At 40.1% G+C, this 24,402-nt stretch overlaps 1 protein-coding gene across 3 annotated transcripts in view; it reads right to left on the bottom strand.

Moving 5' to 3' along the window:
- LOC108673625 (latrophilin Cirl) overlaps positions 1-24,402 on the bottom strand; it is a 101,588-nt gene that overhangs the window by 46,358 nt on the left and 30,828 nt on the right. The window lies entirely within an intron of this gene.

The raw sequence follows: 24,402 nt of genomic DNA, 5'->3' as shown, positions 1-24,402 counted from the left end.
GCGATCTTCGTCAGTTCGAGTGACAGTAATAATTCCCACACTCACTCCGTGTCCAGACAATCGTGCAACGAGCGAATCGGACCGGCGTTTTACCGAGACCACGTCATCGGAAAGTCGAAACTCGGATAACAAAAACCGACACCGGAATTCCGTAAAAAAATATTCTTCTGCATTCACGGAGAGAAACGCGTGTCATTCAATCTTTCCGGTAACCGGTACAGTTCTAAGATACAAAAAATGTCGGCGAGTTTCAACCGACCAGCACCGAACGGAGCCGCTATTGTCAAATTGAGTGATCGGAAACCGAAACACGTCTATGGAGGTTGTGGTTTTTTATTTAAATTCAATGGCAAATCAAAACCAATCGTAATGAGTCTCCAAAGGTCATAATTGAACGATATCCCAAATCACAACGGCTGGCGTTTTTCTTCATTCTAGTGCGATGACGGCGGAGTCACTGCCTATAAAGAGCTTCAAAAAAGGTACAGTATCGAATTGGAACTCTGAGCATATGAAGATAATTCAATTACCAATTAAAATAATCAACAGATTGCAAGAACAAATCTTCAGTAAAATCACCCCATCCACAAACGCAGAATTTGCAGGTAAAGCTTAAGAAAACTCTGGACGCAATTGAGAATTGGACGACCGAAATGTTCACGGCCCGTCCGAAAATCATTTCGTCCTATATTGCCCTATCAAGTTAAAGTTTTATTGAAGCATAAAATGTGACCCGCTCTGCGAGTATTTCCAAGCCGTTGGCACGAGAATTTACTATGGATTACAATAAAGTTTTGATGTCTGATGCGATGATGAAAAGTGAATTTAAGAATACCACAAGCTGTGGCAAGAAACTTAGGCAATGTGGCTGCGCTCACTCAAGCTAAAATATTTATTTTCCACGTAGCGATAAACAAAAGAAAAACAGATTCCATGGTTTGTCCACCAAAAATCAAATGGTTAAACTTACTAAAAGAAAAACCTCTCACAACAGAAGCCAACATATATTAATAAAACGAAACGAAGCTGCAAGAAAAATGTAACAGCTAGAAGCCATACAAAATAACGCAGAATTTCAACTAGAAGACATCTTTATAGTCCACTGTACTAAAAAAAGTTTCTTGGAATGAATGGTTAATAAAGACGAATTTATCCGCAGGCTAAAGTCAGTTCCTAGAATCGAATGCCCGACATTTAAAAGGCACTTCAAAGCACTGCCCGATGATATGACAAAAATTTAAGAAATGCCGCTCAGCAGGACACTCGTTACGCTATAAATTGAGCCAAAGAATTTCAGTGAAATAACCCCGGGATGTCTAGCATGCACGCACTGGAGCAAAGTGACCGTACGAGTAGGGGCGAGAAGCGCAGCGTCTCCTTAGAACAGTCGGTTCCATCATGGCATTGTCATAATTCGTTAATACATCACATGGAATGCTATTAATTGCATCTCTATTGAATAGATAATTTTATATTAATTTCACGGTAGCTCTCTAAGTACCTGCAATGAAGCTACAAATGTTGGCCCAAAATGAAGTTGAGGAAAGCATTCAGTGGTCGAGATTCTCAGGAGGCTTTCTTGGTTTCGGATACAAAGCGGGCAATGCCACGATGACAAGTCTATAGTAGTTCTGGAGGCAGACAACATTTTTTCTAGGATGTCATCATAATCATTGACTTTTTGTTTGTTTGTTTGCCACTTGTCAGATATATTAAAGACATAGGAAGAGTGAGCGTTCTTTCGTATGGAGCGGATGAGTGCTTGCGAATTTTTCGACTTCACACGAGCTTTGTGCCTACTTACTCAAATAACGCGCGGCCCACGAATTACAGCTTGTGGCGATGGTAAGCGAGCTACCTAAAAGACAAGAGAGCACAAATGAAACCCAGATAAAAATTCATCTCTGAGTTGAAACACCTAGGAAAGTTCAGCTAACAGTTAAGTTAGGGAATGAGCAACACAAAAAATATCAAAATGACCAAAAGTAATATTAATTTATATAAATGGACATAAAACCAATCGCCTCAAGTGGTGCACCAATAGTCACATGTCGAATTCAGGGACAAGATGACAAGTTAAAACACAGATTAAAATACCAAGCAATTTACTATAACTAATTGTAACTAACGTCGTCACGAACTTCTCCAGAATTGTCCAGGAAATAGAAAACTCAATAGTACAGCTCTGGCCTTGGATGATATCAACTAAGAGCGAGAGCTTCTGTCTCCGCAAGTGATGAACTAACCAAGTATATAGATAAAGTGTCACAAAATAGAGGAGAAGGCACTTTGCCTTAATCTATAACATCAAAATCTTTGATGACATCAAAATCTTAATCTTCGCCAAACGTTGTTCTCGATAGAACAACATTTGGGCTTCAAATGAACAGAAAAACGCAAAAATCGCATGTTGTGTGTATAGCCAATGTCTTGAATATCGCTTGTAAAAAAACCTTGAAGAATCGAAAAAATTAAACGAAACCATAGGTGCAACAAAATAGCTGAAAAGTAAGAATATAAAGAGAACATTAAGAACAGTTGCAGGACAAAGTGAACAAGTGAACAAATGCAGGACAAAGTGAATTGACGAATGTTGTCAAACATCAACATTGGTTTGGTCGACAAAGTGACTGCATCTGCAAAAGTGCTCGCTGATACACAAAGGAATTAAACGCGATACAACGGACAAAGAAACGTGTGCCAATATATATAGCAAACTTTCAGAACAGTTGAACAACTGCAGGACAAAGTGAATTGACGGATGCTGTCGAACGTCAACATTGGTTTGGTCGACAAAGTGACTGCATCTGCAAAAGTGCTCGCTGATACACAAAGAAATTTAACGCGATACAACGGACAAAGAAACGTGTGCCAATATATATAGCAAACTTTCGGCATAATAGAGCAATAATTTGCAATGATTTTAGTTCCTGATGTCCAATAGTACATTATTCGACAACATACATTTATTTTGAGCAGTGCGTTCACAAAAGAGAATTGAACTAAAGAACATCAAAGACGTTCCATAACTATGAAAAACAAAAAATACATTCAATCCAAACATCGATAATTCTACCGATAAAAATTTCGTTTCTTCAGTGCAGCAACAGCCAGTTTTGTCCGATGCGACAGATCGAGCGGAGACGAAACAACGCAGGTTTCGGCTTCTATCCACAAGAGAATAAAAATTGTGCCGGAGTAATAGGTGCTCGGCAGACGCAAGTATCGTGAGTCCGAGTCGTAACGGCCGTAATTCAAGGCTTTTCTACAGCATGGCACGGCCGTAAAACAAGGCCGTACGAGGCCCAGGGCAGGACTGAGTTGTAAACTATCGTCGGGACACTCGTGTGCACGATGCCAAGGTTCAACATGTGAAGTCTAAATAAATAATTTCAACAAACATATCACTACGTTAAACAAGAAAAACAAAGTTATCGCTTTAACACCTTTTTGACAGAACAACATTAAGCCTTTCGATCTGATACGTTTTCAATAGAACAACGGTTGAGATTTAAATAAACAGAAAAAAAAAACAAGAATTACGTTAGATGTGTAGAGTAGATGTTCTGAATATCGCTTGCAAAAACATTGAAGAATCGGAAATACTAAACGAACCTACGCAAATTTTTCTGCAATTTAATATTGGTATTGTAATTGGAAAATAGAATAATGATGAAATTACCTACATGCGCCCGGAAAGTGAACATAAAATTGATGTAAAAGAGGCAGACAAATTACGAATATTGTTTAGAGAAAGCAAGTAGTTTCGACTCTCTGGCATGCGGCTAATTTTGAGACAAAACGAACTGCGTAACGATACTAAGGTTACCGTACTCAAGATAACTTAATATATAATTATACACAGCAAATTAAAGTGAAAGTGTCCTCACATTGGATACACGACGCGTTTTTATTCAGTGATAATGCATCAAATTGACACAATACCTTACCGCGGCTCACCAGCGAGTTGAGTTGTATATTCTGAAGGCAAATACAGCGATGCTGCTTATCACACTGACGTACCGAGTGGGTTTATTGCATTGATTTATTCCCCCAGTAACATTAAGAAAAAACTTCAAATGCACTAATACCAAAATTGAACCGAGGATATACAACGTAAAAATCAATTATTAAAACATTTTAGCGCCAAGACAAAAACTTAAATAAAGCGAAGATAATACACGGGAATAAGGTCAATAAAACAAAAGATTATTGAAAGAATGTAAGAATTTAAAGAGGACAAATTATCAATAGTATGAAAGATTCAAGCTTTTATAGGTTCCAAAAGACTGACGCGTTTTGGACAGCAAAGAATAGCACCAACAAAACTCTATGAGAAATCATCCAAGTCGAGACCAAGATCATATATATAAGAGGGTTTCCTTTGATGCGGCAGCCAGGGCCTATACTTTCAAAAAAAGTTAAGAGATCGTAAGTTCATCAGCCAATCATTGACGACCTTTCAAGCAAAATCCACCAATCACAGACAAGAAAATAGAGCGTAAGTACTTACGTTCACTTAGCTAGTTTTGAGAGTATGGCCCCAGCAATGTATATAAATGAAGGCAGCTGTGGAAATCATAGTAATAATCTGACCCCAGGAGCGAGAATCTCTACGCGCTGGGTTTTGTATCACGTTACGAGTGAGCAAAATATTGCCATCGGGTTGCAAGAGTGAGCTTCAAATCGAGTTAGGCGAACAGTTGGAACCTGACCTAACCATTCTACCAAAGGCCGATGAAGCGCGGTCTAATGGACTGAAGTAAAGGAAAAACACCCAGACCGCAGTTTGCGCTCCGAAGCTGCACCCAAAAAATAGACTATTATCGCAAGATTAGGGCTACAAACTCTGCTTTACTGCAATGCCTTCGCCCAGAAAACCATAAGGAGAGCCAAGGGAAGGCGTCGTGCATGCTGACTGGCGCAAGTAAGACGGAGTTCGAAATGGAGTACTGCAGGTATACATAAATACCTACCCAAAACGTAAGGAATGGTCATTTCCTCACACAATGAAATACATTGAGGCTCCAATAAAAGAAATAAAAAAGAGGAAGGGACTATCGTAAAAAATGCACACACGGGTAGTAATGAGATTTTTTCTTCGGCACATATCATCTCCAATTCGGAAGGGCGCAGAGAATAAGTCGTAGGGAGATGATGCGCGGACATATGCCGACCGACCGACCGACCCCACACGTCACAAAATGCTCGCAGATAAAACAAACCTGCCAGTAAGGGTGGGATTTTTGCGACAGGATTATCTGAGGCAAAACAGATCGTTGCTCAGGAGGTCTTCAGCAAACACGAACGAGCGGCGGCAGGAAGTCCCGATGGCGAACGGGCATCATGCAGAAAATTAAGACTTTTTGCAACGTAGCTTAAGCAAACTTATCGGTTCAGCGACGTCATCATCCTTGAAAGATGAAGAAGCTCTCAGGCATGTAAAAAACATAGCAATGGAGTTCCAAGGCACGATGAAATTAAAGAGTGTTTTTCAACTTAGGAAGACTTGGGCTAATATTTAAAATTTTGCCCACTTCCATGCTATTTCGCAGTTTTTCGATTAGATAACAATCCCTACTCAAATCCAATTAATCATGAACACATAAAATAAGACCTGGAGAAAGAGAAAAGTTGAGATGTATCGACAGAAAAGATACACTCGAAGGCGCGATGAAATGAAGAGCAGCAGTAATAACATAGCTTATCAGAAGCCATGATAGGCTAGCCTAAAGTTGCCAGCTGAAGGGAAGCGCGAAACGCTTGCATCGGCAGCAGCAGCCGCTATCGAGCCAGCAACGTGAGCTGGATGAATGCGAGGGTAATTCATTGCTTTGTGAAGGAAAAATCAATCACAAAATAAAGTTTTAGGAATCCAGGCAATGGTATTTATTTTCAATGAAATTTTTATAACAATTTAGTTCCAAATGAAATCAGACTGTTGTTTTCATCAGATACAATAAGATTTCAATTCACGTATACTTTTTGTCAACGACGTGCGTGAGATAGGCCTGAATACAGCGTCTTGATATAACCTAACAATCTGTACCAACAATAATCAATTTAAGACAGGCTAGCTCCTTAAAAAATGTTTCAAACCTTGGAAACAATAGAGAATGAAGTAAAGGAAACTAATGTTACAAATTACCTAAAAAAACACGCAGTGAACGGCAATGAACTACAGCTGGTGGAATTAACATAGGACTTGGAAATGTTCAGTAATGTTTTAATATGAAATAAGGATAATAGAAAACAACAAAAGCAACGGCCAGTTTCAGGGGAAGTGATCGTCTGCAATTAATGACAGGAACTGAGCCTGGGAAACAATAGAGAATGAAGTAAAGGAAACTAATGTTAATTAATGACAGGAACTGAGCCTGAGAAGTTCACATCACGCCGAACTGTTCAGCCTTTGACCGTCGCTCCGGCTCTCGCCAGGTCTCCGTGCTTAAAAACAGCTAGGAGTTCATTCTTATAAGCGGTATTTTTGAGAGCCAGACAGCGAGAAAGAAATTAATGAAACGAAAGGTAGACAAAACCCAAATAGACTCAGAGAAACAAAAATGAAGGAACAGTTTGCTGCTCATGATGAAGGCTGGTAAACGTGCAGAAATTCACGGAACAATCGGGCGAAGAGATGCGCGGAATCACGCGCGTCGCTCCGGGGACATGTCGGCAAAATCAACGACATGGACGCTCTCAAGTTCGACATTCATCGCGGAGGAAATTCTCGAGGAAATTCACGACTCAAAGAGCCGTCCTCATTAGAGTGACGGCATATTTATCGCGAGACAATAATCCAATTCTCAAAGGATTACCACGCGTGAATTAAGCAATGAAAATTAGGGGCGGAAAAAAAGTTTGAATTAATGATCGATCCCTTTCCTTACAAAAGTTCCTCATGAATTATTCAATTACGAATTAATCCGTTAAAATCGTGGCACTGAATATGGAAGCCCAACCACAGAAACTTTCTTGACAGGAAAAAACAGAATGATGCATGTTTTTTTTTTACTTTAATTGCCACACTTCCCGAACGAAAATAATGACAAACTTTTGTTTTCATTTCAATAACAAGTTCATTGTGATAGAGGAATATAAAATTGGGACGGAACAAATGACATGTGATAATTAAGTACTGCAAAGTGAAGAGAAAAAAAATAATATGATGCTCCCGAGTGACATGGACTCTAGTTCCATAATTTTTGTATAAATGATACACATTCCAGAAATTAAGATATTCTTCGTTTTCAACAACATTCACGTTGCTCACTAATATGAGAGGATTCATGGGTTGGGGAATCGTGAACGAGAATTCTGAATTTTGGAAATTATCTTTGATCTCATTTAGCTGAGAATCATAAGTTTCACCAGTCCCATGTTTCCGACACAGGCCGGACCGAGGCTTTTGTTAGCACCAAAGAAACTTCACGCTGGCCTACTTTTGATGAAACCTTTTGAACAGAGAACGAAGCGACCCGAAATTCTGATTAGAGTCTAGACAACTTGGAAAATAAAACCTCAAGCAGCTCGTCGGTAGATTACGAGTTTTCAACGAAAACTCTTTTGACGATCATAAGATAGGAACAATGATGAAATCAAGAAAACTTCCTTCCTTTTCACATGGAGAAAACATTTCTCAACACGACACTAAATGAAGCATTGGGACACTTTAGTTCCTAAAATATTTCGTTGCAGTTAGGAGCGAGAAATGTTCCAAAACATTTTGATTGAAAAATAAATTGCTCAACCGGAGAAGCTCAGCTTGCATTATAGAGTATTTGGACCAGAACGATGGACCCATGAATTGTTATTTTCATTGCTTGTATGGGACTAAAATAAATGCAATCTGAATAAAATTCTGGTAGGGATTACTCTATTAGAAAGCCAACAAATGCTTCTACTTCATGCAGAGGTTCACGATTATTCTATCCAGGCCGCTGCAGAGGCACGATCAAGGTGTGCTCAGAAGCCAGCTTCTGCAACTGCAGTTGTGAGATAAAACATTACCTCGATCGCAATATGCAAATCAATTTTACCAAGTTACAACGACCACTTAATTGATGTTTTCCGAAGAGAGTTTACACTGCTCTCGAGGCACTTTATTTCTGTTTGTTCTGGACTTTAGAAGCTACAGGAGTTGTTCCTTGGGTCAACAGAGCTGTATGGCGTGAATACAAGACGCACTGCCCTGCGGTGTGCACGGAACAACTTAATAATGAAAGAGGACATTAACAGTGCAGCTGCCCCTGATAGTTCTGCCAAATGGCACTATTATGAAGCTACCGTTTTTGGTCATGGCTTGATGCTTAGATTAATTTTCACTTGCGTGCAGTTGTCTGGAGAAAGTAATTCGAAACGGTGGCTGTCATCGTGCCGATGCTCTTCATTGTCGAAAATACACTGCTCTGGAGGCTCGTCCCCAAATGTATTCACAATAAAAAGTATACCACGGGTTATTAAAAAAAGCTATTTTAGTGATCACCATTTTGATAAATAACTGTCTTCAGTAGACATTCGTGCCTTTTTTACACATCCTATTTCGTGATTCAAAATTTAAATTTCACCAATAAATATTTCACAATCATCAGGAACACGGCAGGGCAGGGAGAAAATTATAAATATGGTAAGTTACCTAAAATAAATCTAAATGAATTATAATTCCACCGAAAGGCATCAAAAAGACGGAAGAAAAATACGTCGAAACGTTGCTGCCTGTACGTCAAGTCACTTTCAAAGCACTAAACATTCAGTGAAGAGTCTGTCCAGTCCAGAGGTCATCACCAACTGAAACTCCACGCCTTTGCTCCAATGCGCAAGATAAAATAAATAAAAAGGAGTAATCATGCGCCAAGGAACATGCATGCACGAGAAGTGCTTCTCCGTGTACCGAAGGAGCCATTGTGCGCCCTACAGCGCCATTGTGGCTGCGGAACACGATGTTTAGCGGGAGCGTCGTTAGCTCGAAGTATAGGACTGTTGTGCACCACCACGGCCAAGATAAACGTGCACATCACAACCGAGGTGAGAATTTAACTTCGATAAGTGGCTGTAGAGCCACGGGAATGGGGAGTTTGACATCGCCCTAAATGAAGACTAGATAAATAGCTAGACTGCATCGAAAGCTGAACGTTTTTTAGAATCAGACAAGAAATTTAGAGAGAACTGATCGACGCAATGTTGTCTGTGCTAAAGACCACACTTCAGAATAAGCATGATTGAATTTTATGAAATATCCAAGAGAAGATTCTACATCAAGTAGCGAACATAAAGAATTTTTTTAACATAGAGAGAATAACATTACATTTAAAAGAGTTTTAAGATTAATATAGGGCGCTAGCCGCAGAGAAATCAGTTCTCAGACTTCGTCTGCCCACACGCTCCTCGAGTTGTGCAGCTGAGCTCCACCGCGCGGGTGCAGACGAGCTTGCCAGGCGGGTGTGCTCAGAATTGATGGCGATCGGTGATGGATTTCCTGTACAACTCGAGTGGACACCAAATGCTGTTAAGTGTCCCTTAATGACGCAATAAAAAAACAGAAGAGTCTATCTTTCAAAGAGGTCGCCGAACCAAAGCGACTTAATGATGGCAGTGCAGGAGATCGCCACCTGAATATTAATTAACAAGCCGGACATCATTATCGTGTAGCTCTTTCAGCTCCTGTAACACTTGCACTCGCTCTATTCAAATCCTACACCTCAATCCAAGATAGGATACCTACTTTATTTTCAGTAAGTCAGATTAATGCTATGCGTGCCTTAAAATGCAAACGGGATTATTTTCTTTGCGCATTTCTACCTTCCAAGTTTTATTTCATTTTCTCCGGCTAAAGTATTCATCACTTTGCGTCTGAGGTCACGTAGGGTGTTGGTTTTTACAAATTAGGAATACAGCATACGGAAAACTAAAAATAAATACAAGCAAAACCATTGGGGAAAATGAATGTTCATTTCCTTTTTATTTGCTTCTACAATTTACTAACAATGTTCAGTATGTGTATACTGAATTAGCATTGAAATGATAACCCTTACTAAACTTCAACGCCTGCAAATAAAGACTAGAGCCGTGTTCCCTTGTGACGCAACTCACCGTCTCATTGCACTGAAGTTCACGAAAAACTTCCCTGCGAGCCACAAATATAACCTGGCGATGGGAGAGGCTTGTCACAACTTTGGTGCTCTCTTATTCTATTACAGAGCGAGTCCAGCAGCCTTCATTAATAATGTGCTCTGCAAGGTAAGAGAGGTAACGAATGTTTTGCAGGCCAGCGCTGTCTTTTATGGCCATGCAGAATGACTATTGCTCCCATGACATTGGTATTGCAGAAAACTAACCGCAACTGCAAGAAATTCCCATTCATGATCGATATGTTAGCTATGGGATACTAAAGAACATATATTACAGAGACCGCAATGCAACCCAGTAACCTGGTAAACTAGAAATTATATCAATTCTGATTATGTGCAGAGAGGTTCGAAATATTTTTTGTAAAGAAATTGTGTCAATGTGAAGTGGCGAGTGAAATAATAGCAGATATCAACTAAACGAGCTGGCATAAATAACTGCGACGCTTGAAATTATGGATTGAATAATTTAAATTGAAAATTCTGTGCTAAGAAACGAGTAATGGAAAATTACTCAAGAAAGAAACTGTTAGGTTACAAATGCAAAAAAATAATGGAAAGCCACACCGCGTCACCACAAGTAAAAAAAATTATATTAAATATCAGTAATACTCAAAATGAAGCTCAAACTCGAAAATGCTTTCTGTTAGGTCTAGCTGAGTTCACATGAAGGGCCTGCATAAAGAGGCATTGGAATTTGCGGGCTAAATCATTGTTCACAAAGAAATTATAATAATACAGTCGAATAAAATGAAAAATAAGACCAAGGTTCATAAGCAACGCATTCAAATTCGGGGTGCAATAAAAAAAAGTAACGTAAAAACCGTTGAAATTCCTCGCCTGTACATGGCACAGGGTTTGAAGGATACAATTCCTTGCATCGAAACCAACTTTCACCTCATGTGCCGGGAAAAATAAGCTTCAGAGTCAAACATCCATGAAGTTCGTGACGATTAGAGAACTTTTCGATCGGCAGAGAAGTATAAAGGAAGTCCCACAGTTGCTCACGCCTCCTTAATGACTGAACTTTGGCAATCAAGTAACGGCTATAAAGACTCCGGTGGGAAATAGCACTAGATAATTAGGAGTAAGTTTAAATTATTCTCATCAATAGATGAGGGAATGAGCGCGGAAAACCGACTTCTATAGCCCGAGGAGAGTTTTGAAAAGCCGAGTTTATACGCAAAAATAGGACGGTAAGGAAATTGAATATTATACCGAAGAAAATTGCACCAACACTATTGCGTGCAGAGGACAGGGACATTATGGAGACAAAGCAAAGAAGTTGGCTTTTTCGTATGTTTCTGCATATTCGAAAACTTCAAATCGAACATTTCTGGCGTTTTTTTCCTCTTTTTACACAAGAAATGAGTCGCAGAAACTTGCATTTAAAGCGGTAAAAAAAACATTATATGGTTAGAGCCAGAAGATGAACATGTAAATTCTTCAATTACAAGCTGCGATATTGTTGCCGGAAGGCATCTGACCTTTTATCACTCAACCAGTCTGTGTTTTAACTCATTATTTTTCAGTAACGTTTAACTCAATTTGATTATTTCCTAAAGCCGAGTTTATACGCAAAAATAGGACGGTAAGGAAATTGAATATTATACCAAAGAAAATTGCAGTAACACTATTGCGTGCAGAGGACAGTGATATTATGGAGACAAAGCCAAGAAGTTGGCTTTTTCGTACGTTTCTGCAAATTCGAAAACTTCAAATCGAACATTTCTGTTTTTTTCTCACTCGTTTTACTAAAGAAATGAGTCACAGAATCTTGCATTCAATGCGATAAAAAACATCAGTTAGAGCCAGAAGGTGAACATGTAAATTCTTTAATTCAAGCTGCAATATCGTTTTGGAGATTATAATGCAAAAAAAAAAATTATGAAACCATTCTTCTCAGCCATTCTAAGGAAGTACTTCAGAAAGTTTTGAGCCCATTCGAAGATAAGTTCCCACACTATTAGCTGCTGATCAATAGTTGCCGTGTCAATATCAAAACAAAGACCCTAGCGTGTAATATACACAGGACTCCACCAACAACTTTCTGGTTTGAAGTAAGAATGGTAATTTTCTTGCTCTTGTCACAGTTCATGAGCTCGCCGACAAAAAGCATTCTTTTCAATCACAAGAGGGAAAAAGTCGTCGACTGGAGTACGCTTGGGATCCGCGTACGGGAAGGCAAACGTGACAACGCAACCACGCACATTGAACACTCAGGGCTCTCACTAACGCTTAATTCTGGAAACGACTACGAACTGTGTTCCTTCAATTAAATCCCGCGTAAATTTATAACTTGCCACAAATTTGTAACTTGTTATGTGTTTATTGGCTAAAAATATCTTCCGTATAATTGAATGTGGTCCTTGCAATAAATCGCACCAAAGGATGAACACAAGGTTATGTTAGCGCCAAGAAACTTGCCGTATAGCTGTTTCAGAACAGCCTCGGTTGGAGGGCGGAGCGCAGCAATGGCTCCTTATGTAAAAAAACTCCCCAACGACCAGACACTTTAGGGCTGTTTGCTCGGCAGAAGCGATGCTCCAAATGATTCCTGCTCTCTGATAGGAGATCATCAAAACATCGTTGAGAAACTTTCCCGGAAAACAAGGATGATGAGCACCAGGAATGAAAAGAGTTTAAATAAGATGCCTTCATCTGAGATATTGACTAGCTGTTCACGGTATCAAATCTTTCCTACTGGTCTAGTCGTGCACCAGTTTCTAAAGTAATAATTATTGTTATCTTGATTAAGAGATTTCGCTGCAGTCAACAGTGAATACTTAATGGGAGCAGATAGCAACCCTTTATATAGTGATCTCTTGCTTACGCCGCGGGTGGAACATGAATTTGAAAATGTTTATTTCAGGTAAAATTTAACCTTGATTGTTTAGCAATTGACCACACTAAGTCATACTGGTTTTCCATTTTTTTTATCACAAGTTGTGTTAATCTTTAAAAGAAGGGTTCGGTTTTCCGCTTTTAATTTGAGCTAATTCGCAGCCTGATTTGCACTCGCAAGCACGGTGAACACTTCATCAAGGAAGTCATGAAATTGAAGCGTGTTAGCAGGCCGCCAAATTGCAGGCTCCTTATTTGACTGCACCAAATCTTGCCAAGCGCCCCACGAAGGCAGTCATTAAAGTGGATAGTGTCACAACAACTTAGTGCCGAACTATGATATACTCAAGTAAGGGCGCGACCCAAGCAGCAAAACCGGACCCATAAGGTAACTAATCTGCATTCCTCTACACTCTAGCCAATAAACCAAAGCACTGGAGCGACAATTTAACGATATAATTGATTCTTTGCTACAAAATATAGCATTGGAAAATTAAAATGAAGCCGCCAGAATAAATGGTGCATTATTAGACTGAGAGGCCGAGATTAACGCACCTATAGAGTCCCATCTGGTATGCCGATATACATATGCTTCTCGCTCTCCGTCAGTACCACAATTTATGGAACAATTTGCTATACTTAATTCCACACCTCTGCGGCTCGGGTATTGTTGAGTCAAACAACATCGACGCCACGAAGAAATCAAAGGCACAGGAGATATGGGCGCTGCGGACCCGGATTTAAAGAGGTACAGGAAAAATGCTGGATTATAATCATGGAGCATTTGACCCAGGGAGTGTAACAGAGGCGAAACATTTAGAGTAAATGCCCAGTCAACATTATTAACTTGTATTGAGCCAACGTAAAAACATTGAATGCATTAAATATACATTTTGTCTCCTGCTTAGCAGCGTAACGATTATAAGACAAACAGGTTATGTCGAGCCGCCGACTCATTTGCAGCAACAACACAACGAACAGTGTAAAAACTTCTAAACTAACCTTGAAACACGAAACAAATAGGTTAAGCCAGGTTTGGAGTCGCATTTCAATAGAGTTTCAACATTAATAAACGAATAAAAAATTACCAATTAAATCGAACTTCTTGGGCTGAATTGTTATTTTTGTTGTGGCGTAAAGGATATGAACTGACACTAGTTTTTTTTTTTTTTTTTTTTGCATGTGAACCTCGCGATACCGATGGGAAAGATGGCAAAGAGAATCCATATCGATCCAGTTCCATTTCACAGATTTCAACTCGCTAGACCCAAAGAAGAACAACGTCTGAAGGGGAGGAGAGGCGCAGAGTTCGGCCTAAAGTGTACAGGTATGTGGCAAGGGAGTGACACTCCACCCTAGCAGGTCGCAGTCACCATGTATGCATATCAGGGCGGCAGCGAGCAAGTTTCCCATATTTTCCGAATTATTCTAAACGACGACATCTCCTTGCTGGTGACGACCTCACGGCAGGGACCGACCCGCCGAGTTTACATATGTTAGAGCTACTCAGCTGAGTCTCTAATCTTCTTTGAATGCGTTTAAGAAATTACGCGTAAAAAATACTTGTCAGCGTCGGTGACTATTTCGGTAATTGTTACTATAACAACTTCGAAAATATTGAACAATCTAATTTTCTTCGAGGTGAAATCAGTATTTACGGAAGTAGCAAGTCAAGGATTCTATCCATTAATATTGAACATAGAATACCACACATGCTTTAATGCAACACAGCCACCGAAAGACACATACGAATTCACAACACCGAGGCGATCTAGCTGACCATTTATCACCAGCAGCCGAAATGTTCACGAATAAATCATCCTTGTCTCTTAATATATCTCAGTAGAAATTCTTTATTACTCCACCAGCGAGGCCAACTCATCCTTCCTTTTCAAAACGCGACCAAGCTTAATACATCAGCGCATTGTTGTAGTCGGCACAGAGAAAGAAACCCGTAGCTTGAACTCCCAATTGGCGATGTCCCCAGCCCAGTTCTGCTGATGATACAATCAACAATGGAAAGTTTGCATAAGCGCGCCGTAATTTATATCTCGCCGCGGAGCAGATCCGGAGCAGAGAGATGGCCACTATCGCCTTGAGATTAGTGCAGGTTGCTTCTCATGATCGTATTCGGTTAAGAAAACTGATCCAATTGAGCTGGCGTGACCCAGGTACTTTTATATCTTTCATCAAAGTTATTTATTTAATGAACCATATCATATGTAAGAGAATCCTTAACCAAACGGTAGGAAATGAGTAACAAGTGGCAAACAGAACGACTATTCACTATCCCAGCTCTATGTAGAAATAAACAGTATTTGTAACATTTCCTACGCGTTAAGCCAGCCCCGCGTATTAAGCTATTTACCTCAACAAAGATAAATACGAAGTAACAGGAATGATTTCTTCGTTATTTGTTTTAAGCCTAAAAATGACACATCAGAGGAGAAAAACCTATATGTATCTGCGGCGACTGAACATGAGAGGAACCGATTTTCGCTTAGTTTTCAGCCTTCACATAAAACAAATACTCCGACAATTAATTGTCTCTGTTACAATTTGTAACAAATACTTCACATACAGTGCTGCACACACGAAACCAATGTAATGAAAACAATATCTACGGCTGGATATAGAGGTAACTGAAATAATTATAGGGACCAACTGCAAGATCTGTATAATTAAAAACAACTTTAACACGCCGTAGGTTCTACAATGATTGAAATCACAAGCATAGTTGTTAGTTGTTAACTAATAAAATTTAAGATAATATTGATGCAGTTGAGTATCTCCCTCAACATTTGAGACGCTATATGAACACGTCGCGATTCTAATCCACGAAAATATCATACAAAAATATCCAACAGAAACCCGATATGCTCCGTAAATACACTGGAATGCAAATGCCGAGGAGACAAGTAAATAGATCAGTGATCGGTTGCAGCACAAGATTAGTATGATGTGTGCCATCCGAGCGTCCAGAATGGCGATTGGCTTATTTAATTTGGATAGCCCAGTTACAGGCCCTGAGCTGCAATGGTATTAGTGCAGCAGTCAATTGTAGTCAATGGACAGCGCGCATATGCATGAACTTAAATCAGCGATCAATGTCGTGCAAAGATGACATCGAAGATAGTTCCGGCTCAGCTTTCCACACAAAAAATCACCGATGAAAAGTTCGAGTCAATGCACAGAAAGCGTTATATGTTCCTCTAACGTCCTCATACACACTAATCTGCATGAACTACATCCACTCTACTTATATATGGTCATCGGGCAGAGAAAGGCATGAATTTATAATATGGTGCTTTAGAAACTGCAATCTCCGAATTAGAAAGTTACACTAAACTTTAAAATCAAAGGTCATTTGCTTTCAAAACAGCGATGACCATTTTCGATGTATCAAATCGAGAATATTATCACATTAAAACATTAGCACAATGTCTACATTTATCGTCCAAAATACTTCAGGACTAAATGATCACTTGAAACCAATCCATCTCATGTAGAACGCATTACGGGCAAAATTTCATAACCTGATAACAGATTATATAAGCAGGCCGGACCTCACACCGCTGCACAATTCTATAAGGTACGATTGAGGCGTGCGTGCGCAAGAGGTTACAATGTAACATGATGCAAATCCAATATCATCGCTAATTTTTGAAAACCATTCGCGTCTGTTGACTAGAAACAACTAAACCAAATAATCAGAAAATGAAACAAGTAACTTTTAAGTCCGACTGTAAGTAAGCACTCATTTTTTCACGGATAAAGCGCGGCAAGCACTCTATTAAAGTTGCAATCGCATGTCTTTGTACATATAGTGATGCATAATAGCACAAACAAATGAGACAACTAAACATTTCTCAGTAATTCTTAAAACACGGCGAGGCCGCAAATCATGCAATTCAACTCAGCTGCTTTCAAAAACCAAAATTTGTGTCGAGTTTGAAAATACGGGCGTGGAAAAGTTTAGTCGGGACATCCGAAGTCACTGTCAAGAATTCCAGATAAACTTGTCAAGGCTGAGCGGAAGACAACGGCCAAAGAGACCAGCGACTCTTGAAACGGTTTAATCGGCAGGACAAGGTTCGCATATCAGATGGCATTGCTTGAAATACAAATGATTTAACTTGTCTTACTCTCAGAGAACGAAACAACGCGGCAGTTTATCTCTAAAAAGTGACTCGTTCATTACGGAAGGTAGTAACAAAAATCCTGAATATTATTCATGAATCTATTTCAAGAATTTTTTATGAACTTGTTTGGATTTTATGAATTGAACCAAAATAAAATTATCGATTAAGTATTAAAATCACTTCAGGATCGTTGTACTTCGCCAACACGTTGTGATTTGGCTCGATCTCAAGATAGAAGGAAAAGGGTGCAGTAATATATCACCAGGTCGGCTTTATGACTGAAAAAATGTGTTAAATATTCTCGCAAATGAAAGGTCGCACATCACAGCGGAGTGAAATAATGCACCTCCCATAAGCATGCAGAGCAGCGTTTCTGAGCGAGACAAAAACCTACGAATTAAAGCCTGCGCCAATTTTGACTTCACTTCTAGGACATCTTCAAAGAGAGGAAAAGACTGGAGGCAAAAACAGCTCCGTGGAAAGTTAATTTGGCTTCAAATTCTGCGCGCAAAAGAGCACGACTGCGGTCAATGGCTTGGAAGGTGGAAAATGCGACGCGCTGTGTTCGGGAATGCCACCTACGGCAATTGGGAACGCTCGTATAAAGGACCAAGTTAATTCACCCCGTCATATTCACAGACGAACTTCAAGGACAAACATCGAGAGGTTTTCTTTACATCAATTTTGCGCTGCGCGCTTCTCTCTTAAACAGTCATTGTTTCTTAGGAATATTTTTGTATTGATCGTTTCAAGTTTTCTACATTTTTTCTTGAACCATATTTTCTGAAACCGCAGTCCTTATTTTTATTGCAATTAACCAACATTAAAGGATGTATATCGATTGGGTCATAGGCGTAATGATGGGGTTAAATATATACATATACCGTGTCTGTGAGAAGCATAAAACGTCTCCGAACATTCAACACTAGGTACGTCAACGTTATAAAATCTAAAAATCAGTAAATATCAGTTGAGGTTGCAGGAAACCTATGTCATAAATTCATTAGAATGAAAAATTCCCATAGAGGCATTGGAGTTTCTCGGCGAGGAGGAGCCAAAATACGCCAGAAGAATTTTGGCTGTGGTCGAGGCATGAGATTTATAGGCACTTGTTTGGGCCCTTACGACAATAACTGATGCTATATTGTGCCTCCAAATGACTGAAATGGCCCTCGAAAGTCGCGCAGTAAAGAATGACACCGCAATGCCGGACGCAAGAATCAGACTCGTTTTTTTTTATAAAGTTAGACTTGTTCAGTCAATTCTATGACTTCGAACGAAAGAGGGAATTAATGAATAAAGGGAACGCTTTCTACATGACGTGAACGGTTACTTCGCTTACTTAAGAATTAAGATAGGAGAGCGTCGTGCGTATATACAATGAAGCTATGAAAAATTCCTGGACTAATGATGAAGGTAATCAACTTTCTCGCCCAGAATTTATGTAAAGGTGTGATGATTATGTTTAAGCACAATATTATGTTGTTGTTATTATGTGATACGTTATGTTATTTTGTATTATTATTATGTGATAGGTTATGTTTTTCTGTGTTAATCCACAATGTTATTATGCACAATAATACAATAATAACTATGAACTATTGTGCAAAAAAGCTAACATTTCTCACAAGAAAAAACACAGATAGGAGTAGAAACATTTAATTCTTGGGCCTCGTGTAGGGACAATTAGGCATACAAAACTGAATGATCTGAACTGATATTTTAATGTCATTATTTAAAACTAAAAATACATATTTTTTCTATTGCCTATAAAGAATATAAATATATAAACAATTTCAAAATAAATTCTTTGTAAATTTTGTACGAAAATTATCTGGTCGCCAGTACGATGATGATGTCACGCTGCAGAATTTAACTCGGAGATAATAGAGAAGCACGAGTCGAAATAGAGAACAATGTCGGTAACCTCATGCAGGACGGTCTTAAAGAATCAAGGCCTCTGCGGCTCAGAGCCTCAGACATATGCCTTTTTATGGACTCGAGTTTTCTTCTCTGCAGCTCCAGCCAAGAATTTCTACACCAAGACATTTTGTTTCGCCACGCGAATTATTCAAGGAACTCGGAATCGGTCACGTATGATTACTTTGGTGATCAGGTCGTTATTTTGTCATTATACGAGTCGTTTGAGTTGTTGCTTGTGTCGTAAGTGGGGGTCGAAGGCAGCCGTAATGACCGGTTTGCCCGCGGTGCCCGACCGCTCATATTCCTTTGCCTCCTCCTTCACTATATAGACTCGCAGGCTTTTCACGCTTGCGAGCGCGTCAGGAGGTTACAGCGCCAAACTTTTCTCCGTCAAGTTAAAATATAACTTATTGTCTTTCTTCACAGACCATTCTTTGAAGGGAAAAATTCTTTGTACACAAAATAATTCTTCCGAGGAAAATATTTCGAAATGGAAATTATTTCTCTTGAGAAAATTTTCAATGCAAGATAACGCACGNAATTATTTCTCTTGAGAAAATTTTCAATGCAAGATAACGCACGAACAAAAAATTATTCATTAAGTAACGAAACACAGCGCAGTTTGTCACCCATAAGAAAGATTTGCAGGATACAGCAACACAAAAATAGTTTTCCTGACGTTTTTGTTGCATTCTCTAAGCGTTATACCCTAATTCGTTCAATACTGGATTAATCGCTCTCACAAAACGAGAATCACAGGATTTCCAAAGTAAAACATCAGAAAAACAATTAAAAATTGTGAATAATCATTTATTTTCGTTTCAGTGCAATTCCAAAGCAAAAAGCAGATAGCCTGGAAAGAAGAGGCAATTCAAGAATCGGATGCCAATAAGGAATAGCGGTGCAGGTGGAAACAACCCTTCAGTCCTTCAGTGACTGAAATAACGACGAGTGCGAGTTAATTTTGTTAATTTTTTTTTAAGTCGTATTACTGGTAGGTTAAGTGAGGAAGCAATGAATCATTAATTCGAGAAGGTTCGATATCTGTCACAGCGTGGATCACGAAAATTATATCAGTGCCAACTTTATCTGTCACATCGTGGATCACGAAAATTATATCAGTGCCAACTTTCCCAGACTGAGACACTTTTCCAGCCCCATGCAGAGACACTTTCAGCTATGGAACACTGGAAAATCACTAGTATCTTTACCAAATCAAGCAAGAGGAATTCCAAACCGCGAGTGTTCCGCTCGCAAAGCCCTGAAGGAATATGTGTCTTGCATCATGTAATGGAAAATATTTGAATTCCAGATGGATCTCTCGCGCGCTCGATCGGGTTGTAGGCGGATAGCTATAACGGCACCACCAATTAAAACAGCCGCCTCGCCAGCCGAAAAAAAAACCTTCCGCTTTAACACGAAAAGAACGCGAAACTTTCGGAATGCTGAATTGCGTCAGAGCCTCTAGTGTCTTATGCCTCTGAGAGTACGGAGAGGAATATTCAAGGAACGTTGCGCAGTGCAAAGCAGTTCTCGGAAAGCGTCATCATCGAAATTAAAAAGTAGAGGCACACAAACACTGCCGTGACTGGCGTTTTCCTTCGTTTTCCTGGAAATGTCGCACATGATTGTCGAGTAATTGACGTAACGGTGAAAGTGCAAAGCCAGAAAATTCTTTTAAAAAATGTTATATGGTAAACGGAAAATGTGGAAATTCTTGGTGGAACCCAGTAAACACCGAAAATGACAAAATAAAAAGTTTTTATTTATATAGAAACTGAATGTAATAATTTACTGCATAAAAATCTAGGATAGAAATTCATAAGGGACGCGACTGACATTTTTAAACGGGCGTTATCATTCGCAGCAATCTTGCGCACCGGCCCATTAGAACTAAGATCGATAGCACAAGCTCAGTGCGATACGATGTCGAGGCAGAACCAATGTACAAGCCGGACAGCCTCGGCGTCTCCGCCGGCTGATTCTCGTCAAGATTTTTTTCTTCTCATCGAACAAGGCAATGGATTTCCGTAATCCCATTATTTATGCGCGAGTGTACCATGGCAGGAGGATCGAAAAGCAGCAAACTGGTGTCTCCTTTAGAAAAGATGAGATACCGACACGCAGCGATTGCTGCCATTGTGGATCCTTGAGAAGCTTCGGCACTAACGGGAGAAAGTCAACTCAATGCATTTGAATGGTGTTTTTGAACTGCATACAATAGAAGCTCCAGCCATAACTGACACTGTCCGAGCACAGCAAAGGATCGTAGCTGGCAGATAGCAGAAATAGTTGAATGTGCTAGCTTCAGCAGTAGGTATAAGCCTCGCATCTTGGGGAATCGCGAACTCTGAGACATGAACTTCGTTTAGGTTTGATTGCTTCTTTGCTCGCCTCTCCCAATCGAGCTTTGACGATCACCTACTAGTTAGTACTTCAGTGGCAATAGAAGCAAAGAACTTGTTAACATTAAATGCAGAAACCAAATCAAACGGCTTTTGCTTGCACGGAAAAATGGGTTGCCTGTTGTAAGAATCTTTAGCAGAATAAATTTAGTTCGCTTTACTGCAACCTCGGAAGTCGTGAATAAATATAAGGTCTTCAACATGCAAAGAGCATTTAGACGCCAAGGCGTCTATATAAAGTCAATATAAACCGAGCCCATGCAGGTTCTTCGACCCGATCAACTTCGAGGCAGCAAACTAAAAAAAACTCGATACGTTTGCGCTCGTACATAAAAAGTAAAAGACGATATAAAAATCATTATCAAAACTCTCATATTAATTTGAATATAACCACAACGCCGACTATCCAATACCACAACGCCAACTTTGCAAATAAAACTGTATCAAGATCAAAACCAGCGTCAACTACCACACGGGCAGCATGCAACCACGCCAGAAGACAGCATCTAAGCCGGTGAGCAAGGTATATTGGAAGCCAATGAAGCTGGAGGCATCAATTGCGATGCTCTAGACTCAGGTGCAGACGTTAAGGATTACCTAAAAAGTCCGCATCTTACCAAGAACCCTTGAAACGCAGCCCAAAGTACCGCTCTCTACAAGAAGCTACGGCCAGGCCAAGGATTTGCGAAGACAAGGCAAGTCCGGCCAAGAGACCACGAGATTCAGCAGGCTGCTTATAAAACGAGCTCTTGAAAGCCACCCTCCAGTCGCTTCTCAAGCTCCTTTGCCCAAAAGGAAATTGATCCGCGATAAAATCGAGCAGGACGGCAAATGAACTTTCCACAAACTTCCAGCCGCGAAAGCCACTCTATGCAAGTGTCGCCTAAAATCGGAACTAATTCCCGGAACATCAGACACTGCAGTAAAGTTAGGCGTTGTTCAGGCTTGGGTCGTTGTTTTGGAGGTGACCGAAGCTCGCCCATTGGCACCATCGGCGACTGTTATTGGCACCCTCAGCTAGAGCGTGTGGCCTGAGGTAATACAGGGCATGGCCATAGGCAATACGCAGAACAAATACGTGAAATAGTTTCCATGACCACTGATGCTCAATATCGAGATCATGACAGGCAATTATTTATTAGGCATTTAATACGTATTCGTAGACACAAGTGTAATTTGAGAACGTCATCGTAAGCTGGCATCAACATACCAGAAACAAACGTCTCCTCATGTCTATATGGACGTACAATACGAGCTTCATGTTCCCACAATTTTCAAAGACAATCTTACCCAGCACCGCATGCAGCGAAATACTCCACGATAATCAAAACTAAAAAATACAATACAGCTTATTTCTAAAAACTGCTGTTTCTCAAAGAAAAAAGCTACCTACAAAATTTCATGGTCTAAATTGAGGAGAAATTCTTACCCCGAAGCAATCTTAAGCGGCTGATGCCAGATCACGGTCCATTTACGCGGGGCTGTTTTATCGGAGAGAAAATCTGTTGCGCAATCCTGCACATATACGCCCTCCGTCGTCTGGCCGACAGCGAGGAGAGGATGGAAGTCTATTCCTTCCGTCACTGGCGTATCTTTATGCGCTATAAATGCTCGCTAGAGAAATGAGACGAATAAAGCCAAGCAAGGGACGTCACGCTGTCCACTTCTCGACTTTTTCAGATGATGGGCGCTACTCGAAAAGTGGGCAGAGTCTTTGTTCTACACGAAAAATGCACCGAGTTACGGCATATGCAGACGCTTACGGTTCTTCCGTTGCAGTTTAGATTCTGATTAGATGCATTTGTTATACAAGCAAACTATTTGCTACTGTCCGCGACAGATGCGCAGATGTCTTGGATAGAAGAACGTGAGCTTGCCGGGAAAGCAAACGATTCCCACCAAAAAATGAAAGAAAATAATATCCGGTATATGGTTGATCGATCGCAACCACGAGAAAAATGAGAGCCATATTCTAGAATATTACTCTCAAACGTCAACGCTCGTAGACGCGCAGGATAATATGGGGTAAATCAGGCAAAATAACTTCACAAAAACGTACACTCTTCGACAGTAAAATGACGTCAAATTTTAGCTTCTGAAGCAATGAAATTCTTTAAAAAAAAACTCGCTGGGCCTATGGGCCTATCCTAATGAAGCAGTCATAACGATAAAACATACGGAGGAAGTGGTGGCACCAGCTGCACACAGTGAGGAACCTCAAGTGCTTACCGACCCTGCAACCAAGGGATGCCCACTTTGCCCATGTCTTATCAGCAGCGCGAGGCTGCGAGCTGGCGGGGTCTGAAGACCTAACTAATATAGATACGCTAAAATACTATGTATAGAAGCGATACCCAGAGCGGAGCAGCAGACACGTCTGGTGTCCGTAACGTGACGCCAGCCATGAGACGAAGAAGCAACGAGAGCTAATTCGTCTAGTCGCTGCTCTGAACAAACACATAAAGAAGTGATTGAAAAGCCACATATTGCGGCTTCACGTGCGACTTGCGACTTGTAGCCATAGAGTGACCGCACATATGGAGAATTGCTACAGTCAAATCTCTTGGCTCATATTTCGATTTTACTTTAGTTTGGTTACAAAAAACGGTCCTATTTTATCAACTAATAGATCTACTTACGAATATATAATACGAACATAGCGCATACTGTGACGTTAATTTTTGTGTCGTATATTAGGGAAGACAAAGCGCTATCAACTGATGTTTCTTCGCATGGAAGCCCGACGTCTGCTACGCTGTTTACTAACACGGCATCGCCAGATGCCCGCGTTCTGTTACGCTCAAGCAACACAGCACTTAAATTAGAATAGACATACCCGATATAGTTTGACAGACACCTTCTGCCGCTATTAATAACTTGCCTAAAACAAACACGAGGCGACTTCCCGACGCAGAAGCGCACTTCTCGGCTTACATTTGAAAAAGACCGAAAATAAACACAATT

This window comes from Hyalella azteca, unplaced genomic scaffold, assembly GCF_000764305.2.
Source record: "Hyalella azteca isolate HAZT.00-mixed unplaced genomic scaffold, Hazt_2.0.2 contig8990, whole genome shotgun sequence".
In the NCBI taxonomy this organism is placed as follows: domain Eukaryota; kingdom Metazoa; phylum Arthropoda; class Malacostraca; order Amphipoda; family Hyalellidae; genus Hyalella; species Hyalella azteca.
Note: the sequence above shows the minus strand (reverse complement) of the source record. Positions and strands in the feature narration are given on the sequence as shown.